Genomic DNA, 26608 nt, shown 5'->3' on the forward strand with positions numbered 1-26608 from the left:
TGTTTTAAGAGATGTCTGTGTTTCAAACTCATTGAATCCTCCTATTTTCAAGGTAGGTACATTATCACCACCATTTTATAGGCAAGGAAAGTAGTGATCAGAGAAGTTAAGTAAAGGGCTTATGCTCACACAGCTTCTAACTAGCCTGGCTAGAAACTGGATTTAGACAGTTGGGGTCCAGCACCTAAGCTTTTTATTTAACATACTGTTTGAGGCTGGGAACGGTGGCTCACACCTGTAATCCCAGCACTTTGGGAGGCAGAGACGGGTAGATCACAAGGTCAGGAGATTGAGACCTTCCTGGCTAACACAGTGAAACCCTGTCTCTACTAAAAATACAAAAAATTAGCCGGGTGTGGTGGTGGGCGCCTGTAGTCCCAGCTACTCGGGAGGCTGAGTCAGGAGAATGGCATGAACCTGGGAGGCGGAGCTTGCAGTGAGCCAAGATCGCACCACTGCACTCCAGCCTAGGTGACAGAGCCAGACTCCATCTCAAGAAAAAAAAAAAATACTGTATGAGCTGTGAGAGATTACCTCACTACTACAAGAATGTATGTTTTACATTAAAAAGTAAATTTTTAGGCAGGGTGTGGTGGCTCACACTATAATCCCAGCACTTTGGGAGGCCAAGGTGGAAGGATCACTTGGGACCAGGAGTTCAAGACCAGCCTGGGCAACATAACAAGACATTGTCTCAAAAATAATAATAATAATTAGCCAGGCATGGTGGTGGCACACACCTATAGTCCCTGCTACTTGGGAAGCTGAGGCAGGAGGATTGCTTGGGGCTACAGTCAGCTATGATGGCACCACTGCCTTCCAGCCTGGACAGAGTGAGACCCTGTCTCAAGAAAAAAAAAAAAAAGGGCCAACCACAATAGCTCACACCTGTAATCCCAGCATTTTGGGAGGCCAAGGCACTTGGTCACTTGAGGTCAGGATTTTGAGACCAGCCCGGCCAACATGGTGAAACTCCGTCTCTACCAAAAATACGAAAATTAGCCAGGTGGTGGTGCACGCCTGTAATCCCAGCTACTTGGGATGCTGAGGCAGGAGAATCGCTTGAACTCGGGAGATGGAGGTTGCAGTGAGCCGAGATAGCACCGCTGCACTCCAGCCTGGGTGACACAGTGAAACCTGTCTCAAAAAAAAAAAAAAAAAAAAGTAAAAAGAATAATTTTTTATGAGAATTTAAACGAAGACTGAAGTTACAACTCCTAAGCAGCTAGGCACTGGCCTTTTACCATGTTCAGACAGCACCTCCCTGCGTAGGGCCTGGGACTGCAGAAGGGATGAGGAGTTCAAGGAACTGAAGCGGGAAGGACAGTTATCAGACCATTTTATCATCTCTGAAAAATTGCTCTATGGCCAGGGATGACCCCTGGAAATACCCATCGGAGGTTTCCTGCCGTGTGTGTAAGGCCAGGGGGGCGGTCCACAGTACCTTTCCCTCCTTGGCCCTTAGGAGGATTCAGCCCCGACTCAGACCCTCTCGGCCAAGAAGCCAGAGCTCCAGTTCCAAGGCAGGTGAACCCAGAAAGGAGATCTGCAGCTCCCTGGCAGCTGAGGGACAAGCTGGCTATGCGATTTGGGGCTGCTGTGTTGTGTTATCAATGAAACCTCTCAGACAAAAGCGATGCCAAGGCGTGGCTACTCCAGACCTGCAGCTCAGAAACACACAGGGCCCTCACACGGCCTTCCCTCTGCGTGTGTCTGTTCTAATCGCCTCTTCTTAGAAGGGCACCAGTCATTTTGGACTACGGCCCACCCTAAGGGCCTCATTTTTGTTGCTGTTGTTGTTGCTTTAAACCTTTATTTTGAGTTCAAGGGTACATGTGCAGGTATGCTATATAGGTTAAACTCATGTCATAGGGCTTTGTTTTACAGATTACTTTGTCACCCAGGTACTAAGCGTAGTACCCAATAGTTATTTTTTTCTGCTCCTCTCCCTCCTCCACCCTCTACCCTCAAGTGGGCCCCAGTGTGTGTTGTTCCCCTCTGTGCGTCCATGTGTTCTTATCATTTAGCTCCCACTTGTAAGTGAGAACGTGGGCTCTTTGGTTTTCTGTTCCTGCATTAGTTTGCTAAGGAAAAGGGAAGGGCCTTATTTTAACTTCATCACCAGTTTAAAGACTGTATCTCCAAATGTGTTACATTCTGAGATATCGAGGGTTAAGGCTTCAACACATGGATTTTGAGAGAGACATAATTCATCCTGTAACAGCATATAAATAAGTAACGATGCCCCACCCAATAAAGCCCTAGCATAATTCCAGTCAAAATGATTTGTTTAACTTATTGAAAAATAGCTAAATTTTTACCAAGGGAGGCAGAGAAACTGAATTGTTCCGTCATATTCATTTCTGCTCTCAACTGCTTTCGAACAATATTTCAAAAACATCTATGATAGTTTAAACCTCAGAACTTGTTAGCTATGGTTTTTCTCCCCAATGTTGTTTTGTTTTGTTTTTTTGAGATGGAGTCTCGCCTTGTCACCCAGGCTGAAGTGCAACAGCGAGATCTTGGCTCACTGCAACCTCCACCTCCTAGGTTCAAGCGATTCTCCTGCCTCAGCCTCCCAAGTAGCTGGGATTACAGGCACGTACCACCATGCCCAGCTAATTTTGCTAATTTTTTGTATCTTTAGTAGAGATGGAATTTCACCATGTTGGCCAGGCTGGTCTCGAACTCCTGACCTCATGATCCACCCGTCTCAGCCTCCCAAAATGCTGGGAGAGCACCACGCCCAGCCTGTCTCCACAATTTTTTAAAACTTCAGCTGATAATCTATCCCCAAACGAAGGTAAAGATCAAAAAACAACCCAAAGTGTTACTATCATCTGTAGCCCACATAACATAACCAGCACAAGAATCCAGCCTCTGTGATCTTTGTTGAAATAACATCATTGATAATTTGATCATTGATAATTTCACTGTTGATAATTTCACCAAGAAACAACAAATGAGAACATGTGGGGTAGTCCCTTGATTTCTTTTCTGTCCATCAGTATTTTACTTTGTTGACAACCTTCTTTATGTTGAAATCAGAATCTTGCTTTTTTCTCTCATGCTCATGTCCCAACATCGTGAACAATGATTCACTTACATGTCGAATGACTGCATAATAACATTGCATGGGCTTTCATCTTATTTACCTAAGCATTGTCCAATTGCTGGACATTGGGTTCACATTTACAAATAATGGTGACAGACATTATTGTCATATATCCTTTCTGGTTATTTATCTTTTTTTGAGACAAGGTCTTGCTCTGTCAACCACGCGGGAGTACAGTGGCACTATCAAGGCTCACTGCAGCCTCAAACTCCCAGGCTCAATTGATCCTCCCACCTCAGCCTCCTGAGTAGCTGGGACTCCAGGCACATGTCACCACACCCAGCTTCATTTTGTATTTTTTATAGACACAGGGTTTCACCATTTTGCCCAGCTGGTCTCAAACTCTGGCCTCAAGCGATCCACCCACTTCGGCCTCCCAAAGTGCCGGGATTACAGATGTGAGCCACCATGCCCAGCCTTGCTGGCTATTTTTTTAGGCTAATCGAGTTTCTATAAGTGAAGTTACTCTGTCAAATATTCACTTTTTTGAAAGTGAATATTTTGTTTGAAAGGCTTTTGGAATACAGGAAAATATCTGTCTTTTCAGATTCTTTGAGTTTGCCACCTCTCAGCCACCCATGCCATGTTAACCCAACATTTGGTCCTATGTTCCTACACAGGATGTCCTCACCCTCTGCCCTCCTTCCCACTCAAAGCACAATCGTGAGTTCTAATCATTACGGGGTGCTGTGACAGGTGCTGGGAATAGAAAGGTCATACAACTGCCAATAGGGGACGAAGGGTAATGAGGGGCGTAGAAGAGCTTGCGTTTGTCATGCACTTCTCTGAAGAGCTGAATGGTTTTCAGAGACGTGGCCTTTTCCATTTTCATAGGTGTGTTGTTTTTCCTTCTGAGTCAGAGCCAAATATAAACATTATGCGTTGGCTTCTATTTACACATCCACTCCTGTTCTCTTGATACTCCCCAAAATGGCTTTTATAGATGGGACTTCAGGTTCGTGCAGATGACAAAAAAGTCCCAAACTGATCTGCTCATCTCTCACCACTAAGACCCATAGGAGTAACAGGCATGGTGACTCATGCCTGTAATCCCAGCACTTCGGGAGGCCAAGGCGGGAGGATCACCTGGATCGCCTAAGTCCAGGAGTTTGAGACCAGCCGGGCAACGTAGTGGGACTTTGTATTAGTCCGTTCTCATATTACTATAAAGAACTACCTGAGACTGGGTAATTTATAAAGGAAAGAGTTTTAATTGATTCACAGTTCCACAGGCTTAACCGGAAGCATGACCAGGAGGCCTCAGGAAACTTACAGTCATGGCAGAAGGCAAAAGGGAAGCAAGCACGTCTTACCATGGCAAAGCAGGAGAGTGAGCAAAGGGGGAAGTGCCACACTTTTAAACAACCAGATCTCATGAGAACTCACTCACTATCACAGCAAGGGGGAAATCCGCCCCCATGATCCAATCACCCCCTACCCAGTCCCTCCTTCTACACGTGGGGATTACAGTTTGAGATGAGATTTCGGTGGGGACACAGACCAAACCATACCAGACCCCACCTCTACAAAAAATCGAAATTAAAAAATTAGTCAATGTGATGGTGTGTGCCTATAGCTACTTGGGAGGCTGAGGTGGGTGGATCCCTTGAGCTCGGTGGTTGAAGGCAGCAGAGAGCCAGGATTGTGCCACTGCACTCCAGCCTGGGCGACAGAGAGAGACCCTGTCTCTAAAAAAAAAAGAAAGAAAAAGAGACTTTATTCCAGCAAGCAGTTTTCAAACTGCAGAGAGGACGCCTCCTGTACCAAACAAAAGTGCACTCCACCAGAATCAAGAGGGGACTGTCTTGCTAGGGAAAGTTCCAGCCCGGGATCTCCCTCCAGTCTGCTGTGCAAATGAGGCATGCGAGATCACTCAATCCTGATTGGCTGATGTTAAAACTGACCACAGATCACAGTTCATGGGTCGGGTCCAGGTGGCAGAATGGAGCCTTCCAGCAGTGGTTGATTCTGGTGGCATCGACAGGACCAGACAGCTATGAAAGCCCCAAAGTTTAACTACTGTTCCGCTTGTACAGGGTACAAGTGTAACCTCCAGTCGGCAAATGGCTCTCAGTTCCATTCAGGACTTAGATCCAGTTAGCCACTCACAATCCATCTTGAAGGGTGGCTCTTTCTGGGTTCACACATTTCTCCTCAATACTGTACAACAAGATTGGTCCGGATTTTCAATAATAGACTGGTCTATCTTGGCAAAGGGCGTCCATTAGAATGTAAATGAGCAAAAAGGAAAAATGTATGCCTGATTTTAAAGCTATAGAAGCCTGACCTACAGTCACCATTGGCAGAAATGTATCTGGGGATAGCAAGTTTTAACTTTAACCACCTATTAATCACTTTGAACTTATGAACAAATGGATTTATAAACAACCTGTTTGTAAGTAAAAGCAGATCGATTTGGTTAAGTGAATTAATATCTGGTTGAACAACTTTACCAAGACATACAGGTTGAGAGTGTCATAACTAATCTAAAATGAGGTTTCTATGGCTTGGTCAGTCTTCATTTCTGCCCTGTTCAGAACTCTCCAATTTGTCATGGAATAGGAAAATCAGAATGCAATATGCTGTATCTGCACTGTTATAAATGTGTTGAAGTAAAAAATCATGGTTCTCATACAAATATAAAATAAGCCAGGTGCGGTGGCTCACGCCATATATATGCATATCTATATCACATGTATATATGTGTGTGTGTATATATATGCATGTGTATATATATATTTATATAATGGACATGTGTCCGATTTTTAAATTAACTTGACTCATTAATTAATGGTGCAGGCAGTAAAATATTACAACTGGCTGAAAGAAATCCAAAGAACAGACATATCTACAAGCAGAAAGGAGTGCTGAAATAAATTTACTAAGAGACACAAGACTGACAGCCTCTTTATGGGGTAGAAATCAATTGCATTTCTACCAGACAAAACTCCTTTTATCTCTATGGACAAGAATCATTTCCATAACCTTGTGTTTTCTATAATTTACAGTTACAAAATAGTTCAGTCAAAAACGATGAAAGACACAGACCCCTGTGAAATCAGACAACACAACCCTGAAGCCTCTGCTAGATAATACCCAGCAATCCACTGAAAGGAAACTCAGTAATCTTTCTGCCCATTTCAAGGCCTTTTCCTGACAATAAGAGGAGATTTAATCATCATAAAGCAATCTGAAGCTCTGTGCTGGGACCAAGTGCAAGGAGAGAGTGGAAAGACTGCAGCTTAGCAGTAGTGTATGTGGGAATGGCTTGGGAGTTTAAATCAGCATTATATTCAGAGATTCAATGTGATGAGGCTGCCAAAAACTTTTTGGTTCTTTTTTTCAATTCAGGCACCATCTCTAGAATGGAAGAAAGGAAGAACCTGCTCTGGTCAGCTATGATCAGACAGACAACTGGATTCTGTGTATCACATTTTACAAGGGCTAGAGAGAGTCGGGAGGGTAAGGGAATGTGACACCCATGCATAAGGAGTGCTAGAAGAAACCAGGAATATTTAAAGAGGAAAACCCTAATAGGAATGTGGGACAGCTGTCTCAAACACTTACAGGACAACTGATGAACAAGGCTTCATGTTCACCTTCTGTTCAACAGCCAAGCTGATGGTGATGAAGATGGTGATGATGGTGATGATGGTGATGATGATGGTGATGATGGTGATGATGATGATGATGATGATGATGATGGTGATGATGATGGTGATGATGATGATGATGGTGATGATGATAGATGGTGATGGTGATGATGGTGGTGATGAGATGATGGTGATGATGGTGGATAATGGTAGGATGATGATGGTGATGATGATGGTGATGAGATGATGATGGTGATGATGATGGTGATGATGGTGATGATGATGGTGATGGTGATGATGATGGTGATGGTGGTGATGGTGGTGATGATGGTGATGGTGGATGGTGATGGTGATAATGGTGATGATGGTGATGATGATGATGATGATGATGGTGATGATGATGGTATGATGGTGGAGGATGATGGTGATGTGATGATGGTCATGGTGATGATGATGGTGATGATGGTGGAGATGGTGATGGTGGATGATGATGGTGATGATGGTGATAATGGTGATGATGATGGTGATGATGGTGATGATGGTGATGATGATGATGATGTAGGATGATGATGGTGATGATGATGGTGATGATGGTGGTGATGATGGTGATGATGGTGATGATGGTGATGATGATGGTGATGATGATGATGGTGATGATGATGGTATACATACACATAGATGACAGCCCAACATTACCTCGAGCTTTACTACTAATTAGAGCCACTGTATACGAACAGCACTTTTACAAGTGCCCTCTCATTTAACCCTCATGACAGTGAGAAACTAATTTCCCAGCTCACACTTGGTAGACAGAGATGTCAAACTTTTGGTGGAATTAAAGGCCTTTAAGTTCCCTTTGAGCTCTGAGATTACATGGTTCTATGTCACTCTTCTGCTCAAAGACCTTTGATGAATCCCTATTGGCTACTATATTAAATACAAATTCCCCAGCGTGCCAACAAAAGCTCTTCACAGCATTGCTCAAATCAAGCTCTTCAGGTTTGCGACCGAAATATCACTACCACAACTACCATCATTTTAAACACCACTACCACCACTACCCCCATCAAACATACCAAATGCAGCCATGCAAGATACTTACTCAACCAGCTCTCAATCAACTCAATCAACCGTCCAATCTCTATAGTCCTACTTATGCCCTTCCATTTCCGATGGTACCTCCTCCATAAAGTCATTCTAGTGCATTCTTTCCCTCCTCTTCCACCGTCTCCCTTCCTGCAATAGTACTTTTGCCACATGCTGGTCACTATCACAGTCACTTATTAGTACTTGTTTTATCTCTTGTAGGTTGCAAGATCCTTGAGGGGGCCGCTGCTGAATGAATTTGTTGAATAGGCAGAGAGGGAAAGTGGGACATAGATGGGGCAAGGGAAGCTCGGGAAACAATCTAAGGCAAGAGGAATAATGACAGGCCCTTTACTGGGGAAGCAATTTCTTCAATGCATTTATCCTAGGTGCATTGCTGAGAGTTATTTTTACAGCTCCAAAGGGTGTGAGCAAAGGTGTCAGAGAAAGAAACTTTGCTTTCCGAAGAGAGCTGGTCTACCTGGAGTAGAGGGCATTCTCATTAGATAAAAAGAGCAGAGTCAAGCCTTCATTCTTTTAGTTCTTAACCCAAGACGGGTGGTCAAGAAAGGTTTTTGTTTTATTTTGTTTTGTTTTTTAGAGGCAGGGTCTTGCTCTGTCACCCACGTTGGAGTGCGATGATAGAATCATAACTCACTATAACCTCAAACTCCTAGGCTCAAGCAGTTCGCCTGTCTCAGCCTCCTGAGTAGCTTGGACTACAGGTGTGCGCCATAGCACCCCGCTGATTTTTAACTTTTATTTTCTTTTTTTTTTTTTTTTGTAGAGACAGGGTCTCACTATGTTGCCCAGGCTAGTCTCTAACTCCTGGCCTCTAACGATCCTCCTGCTTCAGCCTCCCAAAGTGCTGGGACTACAGGTGTGAACCACCACGCCTGGCAAAGAAAGATTTACTAAATGGCTTTATTTATTGTAGTGAGGGCCAGGAATGGTTAGGTGCATTTGGGTCAAGATCTTGGAAGGCCTTGAACACCAGGACAAAGGGAACGCTTATGGATTCCTGACCAAGACAGTGACTTGATTCTCCCTAAGCATCTTAAATGTATTTTTTTATTTACATTATTGCATGCATTTTTTAAAAAATATGCTCATGTGATTTTTTTTTTTTTTTTTTTTTTTTGACATAGAGTCCTGCTCTGTTGCCCAGGCTGGAGTGCAATGGTATGATCTTGGCTCACAGCAACCTCCACCTCCCAGGTTCAAGTGATTCTCCCCTCTCAGCCTCCCAAGTAGCTGGGATTACAGGCACGCCACCACCATGCCTGGCTAATTTTTGTATTTTTGGTGAAGATAGGGTTTTGCCATGTTGGCCAGGCTGGTCTCAAACTCCTGACTTCAAGTGATCCGCCCACCTCAGCCTCCCAAAGTGCTGGGATTACAGGCGTGAGTCACCGCGCCCGGCCTGATTTTCTCGTTTCTGACCTCTTTCACGCAGATCTTGTTCTGATTGCTTCTAAACACTATCACAGACATTTGATAGTTTTGTATTTCTTCTGCTTTTGTCATTCCCCACCTAGTCCTAGAATGTGCTTTTCCCCTCTGTCTTGGAAATAAATTTTATTTTCCTCTCCCCTCCCTGAATCCGTAAGCGCCTCTATCATGCCCTTTAACTTATCCACTTTTCTCTTGAAGATCTTCCCTTTTCCCTCCCTTTGCTGTCCACCTGTCCTGATTCTACTGACCATCATTTACTTCGGTTTTAGGTTCCCCAATTCCCATTACTTAGGTTCTACTCATTTCCCATTGAAGGCTGCAGAGAACACTAACCTCACCCAGAAAGCAATCACGAATTGCTCAATGATTGGTGGGTTATGTGCGCTTTTCACATCTCTTTTCTAGAACCACTAGGAGCGCCAGCAGATCCTGCCCACCTGTGAGATGGGCAGAACCCGGGCCATCCTGCCTGTGGAGACAGCCTTAGGATGATGCTGGAAGCTACTGCTTCACCAATCACTGTCCAAGGAGCCTTACCCATATGATCTCAACCTTCAAAAGGCCCTGTCATGTGGGCTCCTGTGCCCATTCCACTGATAAAGATGTTACAATTTAGAGAAATCTTTTCTTTTCTTTTTTTTCTTTTTCTTTTTTTTTTTTTTTTTTTGAGACGAAGTTTCACCCTTGTTGCCCAGGCTGGAGTGCAACGGTGCGATCTCGGCTCACTGCAACCTCCACCTCCCAAGTTCAAGTGATTCTCCTGCCTCAGCCTCCAGAATAGCTGGGATTACAGGTACCTGCCATCACACCCAGCTAATTCTTTGTATTTTTAGTAGAGACGAGATTTCACCATGTTGGCCAGGCTGGTCTCGAACTCCTGACCTCAGCTGATCCACCTGTCTCAGCATCCCAAAGTGCTGGGATTACAGGCGTGAGCCACCGCGCCTGTAATTTCTATTTATAAAGATTTTCTTAGGTCGGGCGCGGTGGCTCAAGCCTGTAATCCCAGCACTTTGGGAGGCCGAGACGGGCGGATCACGAGGTCAGGAGATCGAGACCATCCTGGCTAACACGGTGAAACTCCGTCTCTACTAAAAAATACAAAAAACTAGCCGGGCGCGGTGGCGGGCGCCTGTAGTCCCAACTACTCGGGAGGCTGAGGCAGGAGAATGGCGTGAACCCGGGAGGCGGAGCTTGCAGTGAGCTGAGATCCAGCCACTGCACTCCAGCCTGGGCGGCAGAGCGAGACTCCGTCTCAAAAAAAAAAAAAAAAGAAAGAAAAAAAAAAAAAAAAGATTTTCTTTTAAAAATTGCCAAGATTAGGCCAAGCAAATCCCACCTCCCAAAGTGCTGGGATTACAGGCATGAGTTGTCCAGCCAAAGTAGAAGGATTGCTTGAGTTCAGGAGTTTGAAACCAGCCGGGGCACAGTGGCATGCGCCTGTAGTCCCAGCTACTTGGGACACTGAGGTGGGGGGAACACTTGAGGCCTGGAGGTCAAGGTTGTAGTCATGATGGTACCACTGCACTCCAGCCTGGGTGACAGAGAGAGACCCTGTATCAACAAAAAAAAGAAAAGAATAGAAAAAAAAACAGGATTGTAACAAATCCATTCACTTCCTTTCCCTCTCTCTTTACAGCTTCAGCAGCACAGCCTCTGTCTTTGGACCCAAGCTTGGAAAGCATAGCTCCCTCTCTTAGACATTGTCCATTTCGAAGCATCTCCAGATTTGGATCAACTGAAGGATGATGTGTTTATGTCCTTCCCTGTCTGTTCCTTAAAGTGACCTTACGTCTGGAACACAAATTCTTTTTTTCTTACATAAATTTGAAAACTTAGTAGAGAATTCAAAAGGTACAAAGGGTAGCCACAGAGGCTACCACTGTCACCACTTCCTTGTAGTTCCTGGACTCTTGATGGCATTTGCCAATTCAAACAAACAAGAAGTCTATGTGAATAGTTTTGTTTCCCCGGTGACTTTAAGCTACTTAGAAAATTCGACCAGATGCCGTGGCTCACTCCTGTAATCCCAGCACTTTGGGAAGCCATGGCAGGCGGATCACGAGGTCAGGAGTTCGAGACCAGCCTGACCAACATGGAGAAACCCTGTCTCTACTAAAAATACAAAACAATTAGCTGGGCGTAGTGGCATAGGCCTGTGATCCCACTTACTTGGGAGGCTGAGAGAGGAGAATCGCTTGAACCCAGGAGGTGGAGGTTGCGGTGAGCCAAGATCATGCCATTGCACTCCAGCCTGGGCAACAAGAGTGAAACTCTGTCCAAAAAAAAAGGCATGGTTTTTATCCTAACCCTCCTGGCATCTTCATATAGCTCACCATAAAAGAGAGAGCCAGGAAGAGGAAGAATCACTTCTATTAATTCTCTTCACCTAGGTTCACTTGGCAACATCATCAGTTCTCCTCATTTGCATGATCTGTTCTTTCTCTCACTATTATTATTGAGTGTTCCAGTCTCTGCTTATTGGCAAAATGAGACTTAGGTTTCTCATTAGTTTGTGTTTGCTGAAGAGTCAAAGGCTAAAGATTTTACCTTGCCTGGCAGTATTTTCTCTCTCCAAAGCAGTATCTGACTGTCTGGTGCCAACGATTGAGAATACTGGCAAGAAATGAGCTGGTGAGGGTGTGCCATCTGTTTCTAAAACTTCATTCAGAAAGTTACATGCAGTTTACAAATATAATGTCTCAAAATACACTCAGAGGCAGCTGTGTTGGTGCTCTAGGGTGTCAGAGCCGTAAGGAGGTAAAAGGCTCAGAAGTCAGCCGAATCCCAGCTGGGTCTTCCCCCAGCCACCAGACTTGGAAAGGCTGCGAGCTGCTCTGAGCTGCTTCTGTGTTGAGCTCTACCTCTCCGGGCTTCTGAGGCTACTGAGCTAACAAACGCAAATGTCCGCTATACTCCGCTGGGCGCCGTGGCTCACGCCTGTAATCCCAGCACTTTGGGAGGCCGAGGCGGGCGGATTGCCCGAGCTCAGGAGTTTGAGACCAGCCTGGCCAACATGGTGAAACCCCGTCTCTACTAAAAATACAGAAGATTAGCTGGGGGTGGTGGCGGGCGCCTGTAGTCCCAGCTACTCGGGAGGCTGAGGCAGGACAATCGCTTGAACCGAGGAGGCGGAGGCTGCAGTGAGCCGAGATCGCGCCATTGAATTCCAGCCTGGGAGACAGAGACCCGCTCTCAAAAAAAAAAAAAGAAGAAGAAGAAGAAGAAAAGAAAAATCAGCTGGGCATTTTTTTTCCCCCATGGTATAAAAATGAAGGCCGCCCAGAAGCACAGTCCTGCACTATTCTCTCCAGCCTGGCCTTGCTTAGAGCTGATGTGCTCGACAGGGTGCTCCGAGTGAAGAGGGCGCACCCTGGGCGCCTTGGCTCCCTGCCTCTCCAGCCGCACCTCCGGGTGGAATTTACCTGGAATGATCGCTGTCCTGCCCGCCCCCACCCCGGTCACTCCCAGGTCCTCCGGTCATTTCACCTTTTCTCTGCTTCACAGAACCCTTGAATGATAATCTGCTTTTATTTTCCTGAATTTCTGAACTCTTCCTGAGTCTTTAACCTCCGGTCGTGGGCGATCAGCCTCGGATTCCTTTAGCGCCCTTGGCCTGGCTGAGACTTTTGCCGTGGGAAAATCGGAGAATTTTTCACAGCGGTTCTGTCTCACGCGTGATTACACTTAACCTGCCACGCTGTCTGCGCTTTCTCCCTTTTCTCTCCCTCCTTGACTGCTGAGCAAACATTTCCTATCAGTGCTTGCGCGCCAGGGTTCTTTTTCCTTTGCGATCTGGTCTGCCCTGTCTGGCGCTCCCCACCCACTTCTTTTAGGCTATTGCTAGTCTTTAGTCCCACAAATGACAGATTCTAGGCTACTGCTGGGCAAAATGAAATGGTCTTTAGTCCCACAAGTGACAGAGATGATACCATCTCCCCACCTTCTCCAAGGAATTCTGAACCACCTGGTCGGTTTCAGGAGCCTCAAGTTTAAGTGCTGTGTTTACTGTAGGCTGAGTAACCGCCCAGTTCAGCTCAGTAACCCGGGAACCTGGCTCTGCTGCCCAAGGTGGAAGGCTCACTCCACCACCTCCCCGTGTGCAAGCCTACATTCTCCTGGCCACACCCCAGTTCAGCTGAGTATTTTACTTGGCTGGTATTGCTGTGTCTTTTTAGCCATACTAAAATGGCATCTTTCATACCCACTTCATGTCTCATTGAAGATGGAGAAGTGTTTGTTTCTTCTCCGGCTTGGTGTGGTGCAACTGCAAGATTAAATGAGAGGCTCGCATTTTTTATCCCCATATATTTTTTAGGGCGTGTCATGAATTCTCGCCCTTAGTAACACACTTTTTCTAGGAACCTAAATTTTAAAAACTGTGTCTTTGGCGATTACAGTGGAGAGATTTTTGTCATCTCAATTCTCCTCAAAAAATTTTTGCCTTTGAATATTTTTCAAATGATCAAATCTTTATTTATTTATTTATTATTTTTGAGGCGGGGTCTCACTCTGTTGCTCAGGCTGGAGTGCAGTGGAATGACCTCGGCTCACTGCAGCCTCCGCCTCCTGGGTTCAAGCGATTCTCCTCCCTCAGCCTCCTGAGTAGCTGGGATTACAGGATCATGCCACCATGCCCGGCAAATTTTTGTACTTTTAGTAGAGACGGGGTTTCACCATGTTGGCCAGGCTGGTTTTGAACTCCTGACCACAGGTGATTCACCCACCTCAGCCTCCCAAAGTGCTGAACCACAGCACCCAGCCTTTTTTGAGACTGGGTCTTGCTCTGTTGCTCAGGTTGGAGTGCAGTGGCGCGATCATAGCTTACTGCAGCTTAAACTCCCGGGCTCAAGGGATCATCTCACCTCCGGCCTCCCAAAGCACAGGTGTGAGCCAACACACCTGGTCCAAACGTCCTTTCTAAATGGTGGTGGTCCTTTCTAAACTGTGTAAGTCCCTTTTTGTTTGGGAGTTTCCTTTTTATCTTACAGAAAACGAGAGACATTGATATAGGAGTTAGGAATAAATCACTTAGGCAGATAGTGAGGGTATGGAAGTCCTCGGTAAGTCTTTTTCTTTTTAATGAAAAGCAGTCCCAAATCATTTTCTAACAAAGAGCAGCCTGTAAAGTCTGCAGACATAGACAAGCAAGCTGGAAGCTTGCACGGGTGAATGCGAGCAGGAACTAGGAGCTAGACATGTTCAGCATGGCGGATCCATCTTCCCTTCTCTGCTAGCCATGTGTACACTAAGGAGCAGACAAGATGGCACCAGCCAAGGGGAGAATTCATTTGCATACTAAGATTAGAGTAGGCACCCGCCACCACGCCTGGCTAATTTCTATATTTTTTAGTAGAGATGGAGTTTCACCCTGTTGGTCAGGTTGGTCTCAAACTCCTGACCTCAGGCGATCTGCCCTCCTCAGCCTCCCAAAGTGCTGGGATTACAGGCATGAGCCACCACATCCGACCTGACCTCCTTTTCCTTCTTGAATCTGATCTCCAGATGACTCAATTACTTTGCAGTTCTATAATCTCGCCCTCCTTCCCTCCTGAGTTCATTCTCGCTTTTGCCACTGTACATTCTGCTTTAAAATTTACTCTGGGGCCAGGCACGGTGGTTCACACCTATAATCCCAGCACCTTGGGAGGCTGAGGTGGGAGGATTGCTTGAAGCCAGGCGCTCTGGGCTACATTGAGCTATGATCATGCCACTGCACTCCAGCCAGGGCGACAGAACAAGAAAATGTCTCTCTCTAAAAGAAAAAAAAAAAAATCTGTTTTTTGTTTGTTGTTTGTTTTTGGACAGTATCAATCTGTCGCCCAGGCTGGAATGCAGTGGCACGATCACAGATCACTGCAGCCTTGACCTCCCAGGCTCAGATGGTTCTCCCACCTCAACCTCCCAAATAGTTGGGAGTGCAGGTGCATATGCCACCATGGCCAGCTCATTTTTGTATTTTTTGTATAGATAGGGTTTTGCAATGTTGCCCAAGCTGCTCTCAAACTCCTGGGCTTAAGCAATCCTCCTGCCTCCTGCCTCCACCACACCTGGCCAAAAATTCTGTTCTTTACCTTCATAGTGGGGATCCCTTGGTTTCGTCTCCTCGATTTCACCCACGATCCCTGTAAGGACAAATGAAAGAAATGGAAGCAAGGAGACACCCCAAGGAATAGCAACTCTTGCAGCCAGTGACTGGACTGCCGAATCCTGGGGTTCAACCACAAGCTTTCTTTGGGGGCCTCATCCTGTGTTAGGTTTCAACAGCTTCCTTGAAGTCTAAGCCACAGTTCCATCCTCATTTCCAAAAGGGTGTTCCCAAGTTGATGTCCCTGTTGGCTCTTCTCATACACTTTTTTCCCCAAAATGTTCCAATAAGAAACACATGTGAGCACTTCCCTACAGAAGTAAACTAAGAACCTGCAGAACTGCAGATGTTTAGAGCTGGAATAGCACTAGGGCGGAGAGTGTCTTCTTCCCACTGGGATGGAGTGAAGGCCATGTGGATGTTTTCATTGACAATAGCAGCAATTTGACAAAAGTCCATGGATGGTGGTGTAGGACATGCCTCTAACATGAATCCAGACCGTGCAGAGGCTTCATTCGTCTCTATTTTCTTTCTTTCTTTCAACAGCTGCTGCTGCTGCTGTATGGCGCATTTATTTTATTTTGAGGCAGGGGACGCTCTGCGTCGCCGGGTTGGAGTGCAATGGCGCGAAAATCTTCAGCTCCTGCAGCTGGCCTGCGGAGTTCAATGATTCTCACCTCAGCGCCGCCGGTGCTGGGATTACAGGCATCGCCACCGCGCAAGCTAATTTTTGCGTTTTTAGGAAGATGAGATTTCTTCATGTTAGTCCAGGCTGGTCTCGAACTCCCGACATCAGGTAATCCACCTGCCAAAGTGCTGGGATTACAGGCCACCATGCCGGAATAATTTACTTTCTCCTCCCCAGTTAATGTTTGCTCTCAGAAAGGAAGTTGGTCAAATTAATTTTACACCCTTACACCCTATGATTGCTTTGAGATAAAATATATATATCATAAAGTCACCTTTCAAAATTAACAATTTCAGTGGTTTCAGTGTATTCTAAGGATATGCATACATCACCATCACAGCCATATAATTCTAGAACATTTTGTCACCCCAAAAGAAACTCTGTCCCCTATAGTAGTCATCCCATTCCCCTCATTCCCGACCCCTGGCAACCAGCAATATATTTTTCTGTCTCTGGGGATCTACCTATTCTGGACACGCCGCTTTGTAATGTATGATCACAATGTATGATCCTTTGCACCTGCCTTCTTTTGCTTAGAATAGTGTTTTCAAGGTTCATCCATATTGTAGCATGGATCGGCGCCGATTCCTTTTTATGGCTGAGTATTATTCTATTGTGTGGTGATATAGGACTCATTTGTTTATCATGTGTCACTGATGGATATTTGTGTAGTTTTCCATCTTTTTAACCGTTGGGAATAATGCTGCTGAGACATTAGATTGTACAGATTTCTGTGTGGACATATATTTCATTTCTCTTGGTTGTATCCTTAGGAGTGGAATTTCTGGTTCACATGGTAGTATATTTTAATCTTTTGAGAACTGTAAACTATTTTCCAAACTGGTTTACATCATTTGCATCTAGCGACCCAACATATGAGGTCTAATTTCTCTGTGTCTTAGCCAGCACTTACTTTTGTCTTGTCTTTCTGATTCTAGCCATCCCTGAGTGGGTGAGAGTGAGTATCTCAATGGGGCTTTGATTGTCATTTTCTCTAATGGCTAATGATGTTGAACATCTTTTCATGCATTTGACTGACATATATATTTTTCTTTTAATTTCTGTTTTGAGGCGGAGTCTCACTCTGTCACCAAGCTGGAGTGCAGTGGCTGGATCTCCAGCTCACTGCAAGCTCCGCCTCCTGGGTTCACACCATTCTCCTGCCTCAGCCTCGGTAGCTGACTACAGGCACCCAGCCACCATCTCGCCCGGCTAGTTTTTTTTTTTTTTTTTTGTATTTTTTAGTAGGGCAGGGTTTCACCATGTTAGCCAGGCTGGTCTCGATCTCCTGACCTCGTGATCCGCCCGGCTCGGCCTCCCAAAGTGCTGGGATTACAGGCTTGAGCCAGCGCGCTCGGCCAATTTTTTTTTTTGAGATGAGTCTTGCTCTGTCCCCCAGGCTGGAGTGCAGTGGCACAATCGCAACTCGCTGCAACCTCTGCCTCCTGGGTTCAAGCAATTCTCCCACCTCAGCCTCCTGAGTAGCTGGGATTACAGGTGCATGCCACCATACCCAGCTAATTTTTGTATTTTTTAGTAGAGATGGGGTTTCACCATGTCGACCAAGCTGGTCTCAAACTCCTGACTTCATGTGATCCACCTGCCTCGGCCTCCCAAAGTGCTGGGATTACAGGTGTGAGCCACTGCACCTGGCCACCTCCTAACACTTTTAAAGTCAAATTAAAGCTAATTACTTACTATCCAGAAACGAACAAACCCACCATTCTACCAGTCCCGCCGTGCATTATATAACCACTTCCTGATAGGAACAGAATGTTACGCTAACAGGATTGATCTATTAGTCATTGTAGTTAAAGTGGACTGTAATTACTCATATAATGTAACTGGTTCCAATTTAACTCCACTCCCATGACATCATGAAATTTGGGTACTACAAAGGATTCTTGGCAAAAGAAAATAGAGATGAGCCAGGTGCAGTGGCTCACGCCTATAATCCCAGCACTTTGGAGGGAGGCAAAGGCTGTTGGATCACTCGAGGCCAGGAGCCAACCTGGCCAATGTGGTGAAATCCTGTCTCTACTAAAAATACAAAAACATTAGCCAGGCCCGGCGCGGTGGCTCACGCCTGTAATCCCAGCACTTTGGGAGGCCGAGGCGGGCGGATCACAAGGTCAGGAGATCGAGACCACGGTGAAACCTCGTCTCTACTAAAAATACAAAAAATTAGCCGGGCGCGGTTGTGGGCGCCTGTAGTCCCAGCTACTCGGGAGGCTGAGGCAGGAGAATGGCGGGAACCCGGGAGGCGGAGCTTGCAGTGAGCTGAGATCTGGCCACTGCACTCCAGTCTGGGCGACAGAGCGAGACTCCGTCTCAAAAAAAACAAACAAACAAACAAAAAAACATTAGCCACGTGGTGGCGCGTACACCTGTAGCCCCAGCTACTTCGGAGGCTGAGGCACGAGAATCACTGGAACCTGGGAGGCGGTGGTTGCAGTGAGCTGAGATTGTGCCAGTGGACTTCAGCCTGGGTGACAGAGCAAGACTCTGTCTTTAAAAAAAGAAAAGAAAAGAAAAGAAAGGGCCGGGCACAATGGCTCATGTCTGTAATCCCAGCACTTTGGGAGCCCAAGGTGGACAGATCACTTGAGGCCATGAGATCAAGACCAGCCTGGGCAGTATGGTGAAAACCCGTCTCTACTAAAAGATACAAAAATTAGCCAGGCGTGGTGGTGGGCACCTGTAATCCTAGCTACTTGGAGGAGGCTAAGGCAAAAGAATCGCTTGAACAAGGGAGGCAGAGGTTGCAGTGAGCCAAGATTGCACCACTGCACTACAGCTTGGGCAACAGAGCGAGACTCTGACTCAAAAAAAAAAAATAGAGAATTTAAAAAGAAAGTTGTTTCAGTCACCAAAAACCAGAAAGAGTGCTTTGGAAAAGTCGCAACCAACACAATATGTACATGCTTTTCTTGCAGCTAAGAAAGGGAAAAGATAAGAGAAATCCTGGCTTCAAGAAGTGCTTAGTTGTCAAAAATTATTGAAAGTACGTGGTTCCTACTCAATTGCCTGGGCCTGCACGCTAGTCCCAAGATGATCCCCCATAAGCTGCGCGTGTTTGCTTCAAACAGGTTCCTCTAAGCCCGGCAGATGTTTGCTGCCTTCCAAAAGCAGCAATCGGATAGCTGTTTGCTTATGTCGCACTGCCAGGTTGGGAAGGGAACTTGGGAATTTAATACTCACAGAGCATCCCCGGTAGAGAGACCAGCTCAGATCAGGTGACTTCGAACCTGGCTGGAATAATTACACACCTTCATTTCATAACAAAAAGAGATACCCGTTCAGTAACCTTAGAGGGGGGATTTGACGTTTACATTGTTAACAGACTTTGGATCAGGGAAATATTTGACAGGGAAAAGCAAACATTCTTTGGATGATCTTTATGGTGGGTTGGAAGTTCTGAAAAAGCTCACGGTTTGATTAAAGGCATGCCATCCTCCCTCCTACACACCTGGAGGGAGCAATCATCTGCACTGGTGAGAGAAAGGTCTCTTGACTTATGATCATGGCTCATGGTACAATTATGCAGCGCTGATGAAAAATATATATATACAGGGATTAATACTGGGGATCGTAAAATACTTTTACAGAGGCGTGTAAGAAGAAATATTTCAGAGCAGGTTAAGAGGGGACCAGGTATTTCAAGCCTGTTTAGTAAGAGCTACAAGTAGAGCATCTAGGCTGCTTGTGTCTGGGGGAGGAAAGCTAGTCCAAAGATGAAATAAAGGTAGGAGAGCTGAGATGAGGAGTGCGGAGAATGTCAGCATGAAGACACAGTGAAAAGTTTGGAAACCAGTGAATTAGAATGGGACAGGGAGTTAAAATTGTCTCTCGCTAAAGAGTCTGAGAAGTAGTTACTGTTAACATACATCATTTGCAAGCTTGGCACAGTAGCTCACGTTTGTAATGCCAGCACTTTGGGAGGCCAAGGTGGGAGGATTGCTTGAGCCTAGGAGTTTGAGATCAGCCTGGGCAACATAGCAAGACCCTATCTCTACAAAAAATGTTAAAAATTAGCCAGGCATGGTGGCTTGCACCTATAGTCCCAGCTACTACTCAGAAGGCTGACGTGGGAGGGTCACTTGAGCCCAGGAGGTCAAGGTTGCAGTGAGCTATGATCATACCACTGCACGCCAGCCTGGGAAACAGAGCAAGACCCTGTCTCTTAAAAAAAAAAAAAAACCAAAACTGTATATGCACACATGTACATGTAGACACACATCATTTGCAGTTAAAAAAAAAAATGGCTAAACTCTCCACAGCCTCATCCTATAAACACATAAAGGCAACAACTGAACTAGAATTTAAAGTAACAAATAAACACGAGACCAAACCACCTCCTGGCCTAGACCACCTAGACCGCAAGTGTCTCTCCTGATCCCTGCCTGGAGTATTAAGAGAAACGCTGGGAACAGTCATTAACTCTCAGTGAGCTTTCATTTTTGCATAACAGAGCCCTTTTTGTTTTGTTTTGTTTTTGAGACAGTCTCACTCTGTCACCAGGCTGGAGTGCAGTGGTGCAATCTTGGCTCACTGCAACCTCTGCCTCCCAGGTTCAAGCAATTCTCCTGCTTCAGCCTCCCAACTAGCTGGGACTACAGGCGCCCACCACCACGCCCAGCTAATTTTTGTATTTTTAGTAGAGACAGGGTTTCGCCATGTTGTCCAGGATGGTCTTGATCTCTTGACCTCGTGATCCGCCCACCTCGGCCTCCCAAAGTGCTGGGATCACAGGCGTGAGCCACTGTGCCCAGCAACAGAGTCCGTTTTAATCTAACCTAACTGTGCTGTCAGCTAAGCCTTTTCCTGGGCAGGCTGTCTTCTAACATCTCAGCCTCTATATTAACCCAATTGTGTCCTCTACTCATTTCCATTATTTTCCCTGTAACTTCTTGGTGACTTCTCAGGTTCTATTTGGGGTTTCCTTGCAATATGGAATCTCTGAGCCTACGCCATCCAATACAGTAGCCACTAGGCACAGATAGCTACCGAGCACTTGAGATGTGCTCTTAGGTGCAAAATTTGCATTATATTTAAAAGACCTAATGAGACACTTTTAATCATTTAAAAAATGTTAGTTACACGTTGAAATGAGACTATTTGAAGTGTAGTGGGTTAAATAACGTATATTATTAAAACGAATTTCATCTGTTTCTTTTTACTTTTTCAATGTGGCTATTAGAACATTTTATTTTAATACTGTAAGTATTTCTTAAATTTCAACGTTTTTATTTTTTTATTTTTTTGAGATGGAGTCTCGCTCTGTCACCAGAGCTGGAGTGCAGTGGTGTGATCTCAGATCGCTGCAACCTCTGCCTCCTGGGTTCAAGCAATTCTCCTGCCTCAGCCTCCCGAGTAGCTGGGATTACAGGTGCATGCCACCACGACTGGGTAATTTTTGTATTTTTAATAGAGACACAGTTTCACCATGCTAGCCAGGCTGGTCTTGAACTCCTGGTTTCGAGTGATCTGCCCACCTTGGCCTCCCAAAGTGCTGGGATTACAGGTGTGAGCCACCACGTCCCGCCCAATACTTTTTATTTTTTCAATATTTTTCTCTTAGAAACTGGCCTTGCTCTGTCAACCCAGGCTGTCAGGCTGGAGTACAGTGGCCCCACCATAGGTCACTACAGCCTCGACCTCCTGCGCTCAAGCCATCCTCCCAGGTCAGCCTCCTGAGTAGTTAGGATCACAGGCACACACTGCATGCCTTGCTAATTTTAAATTTTTTTCTGTAGAGATGAGGTCTTGCTATGTTGCCCAGGCTGGTCTTGAACTCCTGGCCTCAAGTGATCCTCCCACCCTGGCCTCCAGAAATGCTGGGATTAAAGGCATGAGCCACTGAGCCTGGCAGTTTTTTCATTTCCACATTATAGTCTTAGTACTCGGAAACTGGTAAAAAGGATTACTCTTTTGACTGTATTACAACTGTCACTGGTCTAGTGCAAACACTGTATATTGCTATTTGTAGTGGCTGGAATATTATTAAAATATCTGATATGTTTGCAAGTCTCTTCACTTCCTAGCGGCAGCAAAGCATAGTGGAGAAGCGTGCTAGCACCTCCCTCCAGCTGTGTGACCTCAAAGATGTGGTCCAACCTCTCTGATCTTCCTAATATCTAAAAAGTTGTACTGATCATTATAGAATCAGCTTGGTAAGTTTGTTGGTGAGTATAAAACAAGTGCCTGGAGCATAGTGGACGTTCAATAAACATTTGCCATAGTATTGGCAGCTGGGTGTTTGGTTCCTAATCAAGAGTATGACTTGGGGGTATTGGATTAGATAACTTTCAAATCTCAATTTCTATGATTCTCTAGGATACAATGAAATGACAAAATAAACTTTCATTTCGGTTTTGCTGAAACCGCTTGCGCATCGGACATCTACATGAAGGATGCTTCTGCCGGTCTTCACGTTACACCTATCAGAACAATGAGGGGCTTCTTTGCAGAGCCTCCATTGATTTGTTTCAATAAATTAACTTCTAGGCCAAGCACGATGGCTCATGCCTGTAATCTCAGCACTTTGGGAGGCCGAGGCAGGCAGATCACGAGGTCAGGAATTCAAGACCAACCTGGCCAAGAGACCAGCCTGGCCAATATTATGAAACCCCCTTTCTACTAAAAATACAAAAATTAGGCCAGGCACAGAGGTTCACACCTGTAATCCAGCACTTTGGGAGGCTGAGGTGGGTCGATCATTTGAGGTCAGGAGTTTGAGACCAGTCTGGCCAACATAGTGAAACCCCATCTCTACTAAAAATCCAAAAAAAAATGAGCTGGGCGTGGTGGTGGGTGCCTGTAATCCCAGCTACTCGGGAGGCTGAGGCACGAGAATCACTTGAACCCAGGAGGCAGAGGTTGCAGTGAGCTGAGATCATGCCACTGCACTCCAGCCTGGGTGACAGAATGAGACCCTGTCTCCAAAAAAAAAAAAAAAATACAAAAATTAGCTGGGCATGGTGGCGGGCACCTGCAATCCCAGTTACTTGGGAGGCTTAGGCAGGAGAATTGTTTGAACCTGGGAGGTGGAGGTTGCAGTAAGCTGAGATTGCGCCATTGCACTCCAGCCTGGGTGACAGAGTGAGACTCTGACGCAAAAAAAAAAAAAAAAATTAACTTCTTTGTGAAGCGTACTTCTGGGTAGACATGCACTAAATGGGATTCCAAGCAGATCAAGGGAATTAATGGACATGACTTTGTTTTGAAACCCCATAAAGGATAATAAATAGATAACCAGATATTATGTGAAAGATGGTTCTGTGGTTGTATGTGTTTGCAAACCCTGCCTTCCTAATATGACCTCTTCTTAGAGACGCACAACACACTTCAGCATATTAATAGCTCAGAGCAGCTTTGTCCAACAGAAATATAATCTCTGTCCAATAGAAATATGTGAGCCACAGCTGAATGTAAAATTTTTGACGTGGGATCACCTAGGTACCCATCAACAGTAGATTGAATAAAGAAAATGTGTTATATATACACCATGGAATACTATACAGTCATAAAAAAGAACACACTCATGTCCTTTGCAGCAACAAGTTTGCGTCCGGAGGCCATTATCCTAAGCGAATTAACACAGAAATAGAAAATCAAATACTGCACATCCTTGCTTATAAGTGGGAGCTGAACATTGGGTACACATGGACATAAAGATAGGAACAGTAGACACTAGGGACTCCAAAAGGGGGAAAAGAGGGAGGAAGCAAGGAGACAATGGCTGAAAAACTACCTATTGTGTGCTATGCTCAGTACCTGGGTGATAGGATCAATCATACCCCAAACCTCAGGATCATGGAAATATACTAAACCTGAACATGTACATCCTCAATCTAAAACAAAAGTTGAAGACAGAGTTCAGACTCTGTCTCAAAATAAATTTATTTATTTATTTATTTTTTAAAAAGTGTTGAGCTTTTCTGATCCTAAAGCCAGAGAGCAGCAGAGAAAATAGTGTTACATTCAGCTGTGGTTTCTGCAGTGGTGCCTGGCACCCCCGCAGCATTTAATGTTTTGAGGGTGTTTAGCTCTGTTAATTCCTGCCTTTTGCAGGATGTAGAGAACGAAACATAAACATAGAGCTGATGAGCTGCTCCTCCTCCCCTAGGCCAGATCACAGACTCCAGCAACAGGATCCTGACTCAGAGCATTAGGTTATGCTGCCTCCTGCCGGCCAGAGTGGGGATCTGCACAAAACCCACAGATCTCATCTGGATTAATACACAGACTCTTTCAAAGGGCGGGGAGGGGATCTCTTCTAAATACGTCTGCAGTCTCTAGATTGAGAAACACCATTCTAAATCAACCAAGTGGCAAAGTTCACATATCAACCAAGCCTCAAATTCTAAGAGGTGCTTTTCAGGGGAGACCCTGCAAGGCACAGGTGTTCTCTTTGTTCGTAGGATTACGAACTTTGTGTATATTCTCCACAATAAACCTCACAGTCACGGCGACCTTTTGCCAGTCACCTGTCTACTTGGCTTTTGGTGCTGTTTATAACTCCATTCTTACAGAAATATACTTTTCCCCCAGGTTCTGTGAAACTGTACTTATTTCTCTCCTTTACCTTATATAAGCTTCTGTCTTTTCCCATCTAAAACAGGGGAGGATATCATTGCTGTGTCTCAACACTCTGTCCTTTACACTTCCTTTCTTTTTTTTTTTTTTTTTGAGACAGGGTCTTGCTCTGTCACCCAGGCTGCAGTGCAGTGGCGCAGTCCCACCTCACTGCAACCTTGATCTCCTGGGATCAAGTGATACTCCCACCTCAGCCTTCGGATAGCTGAAACCACTGGTGCACACTACAATGTCCAGCTAATTTTTAAATTTTTTTGTACAGATGTGGTTTTTCTATGTTGCCCAGGTGAATCTCGATCTCCTGAACTCAAGTGATTCCCCGCCTCAGCCTCCCAAAATGTTGGAATTATAGGCATGAGCCATCAGGCCTGGTCTCAATATACTTTCTTTTTTTTTTTTTTTTTTTTTTTTTAATAATGATGGGGTCTTCCTGTGTTGCCCAGGTTGGTCTTGAACTCCTGAGCTCAAGCAATCCTCCCAACTCAGCCTCCCAAACTACTGGGATTAGAGGCATGGGCGCTCAGCCTTTCTCATTTAAAAAAAATAAAATAAAATGTAGACTGGGTGCAGTGGTTCACGCCTCTAACCCCAGCATTTTGGGAGACTGACACGGGCAAATCACCTGAGGTCAGGAGTTCAAGCAGCCTGGCCAACATGGCAAAACCCCATCTCTACTAAAAACACAAAAATTAGCCGGGCGTGGTGGCGGGCGTCTGTGGTCCCAGCTACTCGGGAGGCTGAGGCAGGAGAATCGCTTGAACCCAGGAGAGGGAGGTTGCAGTGAGCTGAGATCGCGCCACTGCAATCCAGCCTGGGTGACAGAGCGAGACTCTGTCTCAAAAAATAAATAAATAAATAAATAAATAAATAAATAAATAAATAAATAAATAAAAAGTTATAGACTTCAAGCATAACCTCCACTTCTGGCTTTTCTCCCCTCCCTCCTAGAAGTCAGAATATCCAGCATTTTATGTGACTCCTTCTCATTCTGGTCATAAGTAAGCACATTCAGTAAGTATGTAGTAGTATTATTATTCAGTGTTTTCAAATTTCACGAACGGCATCTTATAATGCATTTTATCTTGCACTTGTTCTGTTCACTTAATACTATGCTTTTTTATTATAGTAAAATATACACAGCATAAAATTTACCATTTTAGGCCAGGCACGGTGGTTCATGCGCGTTATCCCAGCACTTTGGGAGGCCGAGGCAGGCAGATCACCTGAGGTCGGGAGTTCAAGACCAGCCTGACCAACATGGAGAAACCCCGTCTCTACTAAAAATACAAAATTATCCCGGTGTGGTGGTGCATACCTGTAATCCCAGCTACTCGGGAGGCTGAGGCAGGAGAATCACTTGAACCTGTGAGGCAGAGGTTGCGGCGAGCCGAGATCACGCCACTGCACTCCAGCCTGGGCAACAAGAGTGAAACTCCATCTCAAAAAAAAAAAAAAAAAAAAAGAAGGAAAGAAAAAATTACCATTTTAACTATGTTAAGTGTACAATTCAGTAGCATTAAGTATATTCACACTGTTGTGCTACCATCACCATCACCCGTCTCCAGGACTTTTTCATCATCCTAAATTGAAACTTCAAACTCATTAAACAGCTTCCTTAACATTGTTTTAAGATTCCTTTATGCTGACACATTTAGAGTTGCTTCATAATTTTAACTGCTTTATAGTATTCTGTTATATGAATGTGCAACATTTATTTTTTCTACTCCTTTTTATTTTTTAATTTTTTTTTTTAGTTTCGTTCTTGTTGCCCAGGCTGAAGTGCAGTGGCATGATCTTGGCTCACCGCAATCTCTGCCTCCCAGGTTCAAGCAATTCTCCTGTCTCAGCCTCCCGAGTAGCTGGAATTACAGGTATGCACCACCACACCAGGCTAATTTTGTATTTTTAGTAGAGACGGGGTTTCTCCACGTTGGTCAGGCTGGTCTGGAACTCCTGATCTCAAGTGATCCGCCAGCCTTGGCCTC

The sequence above is a fragment of the Papio anubis genome, chromosome 11 (genome assembly GCF_008728515.1).
Source record: "Papio anubis isolate 15944 chromosome 11, Panubis1.0, whole genome shotgun sequence".
NCBI classification, from domain to species: Eukaryota; Metazoa; Chordata; class Mammalia; order Primates; family Cercopithecidae; genus Papio; species Papio anubis.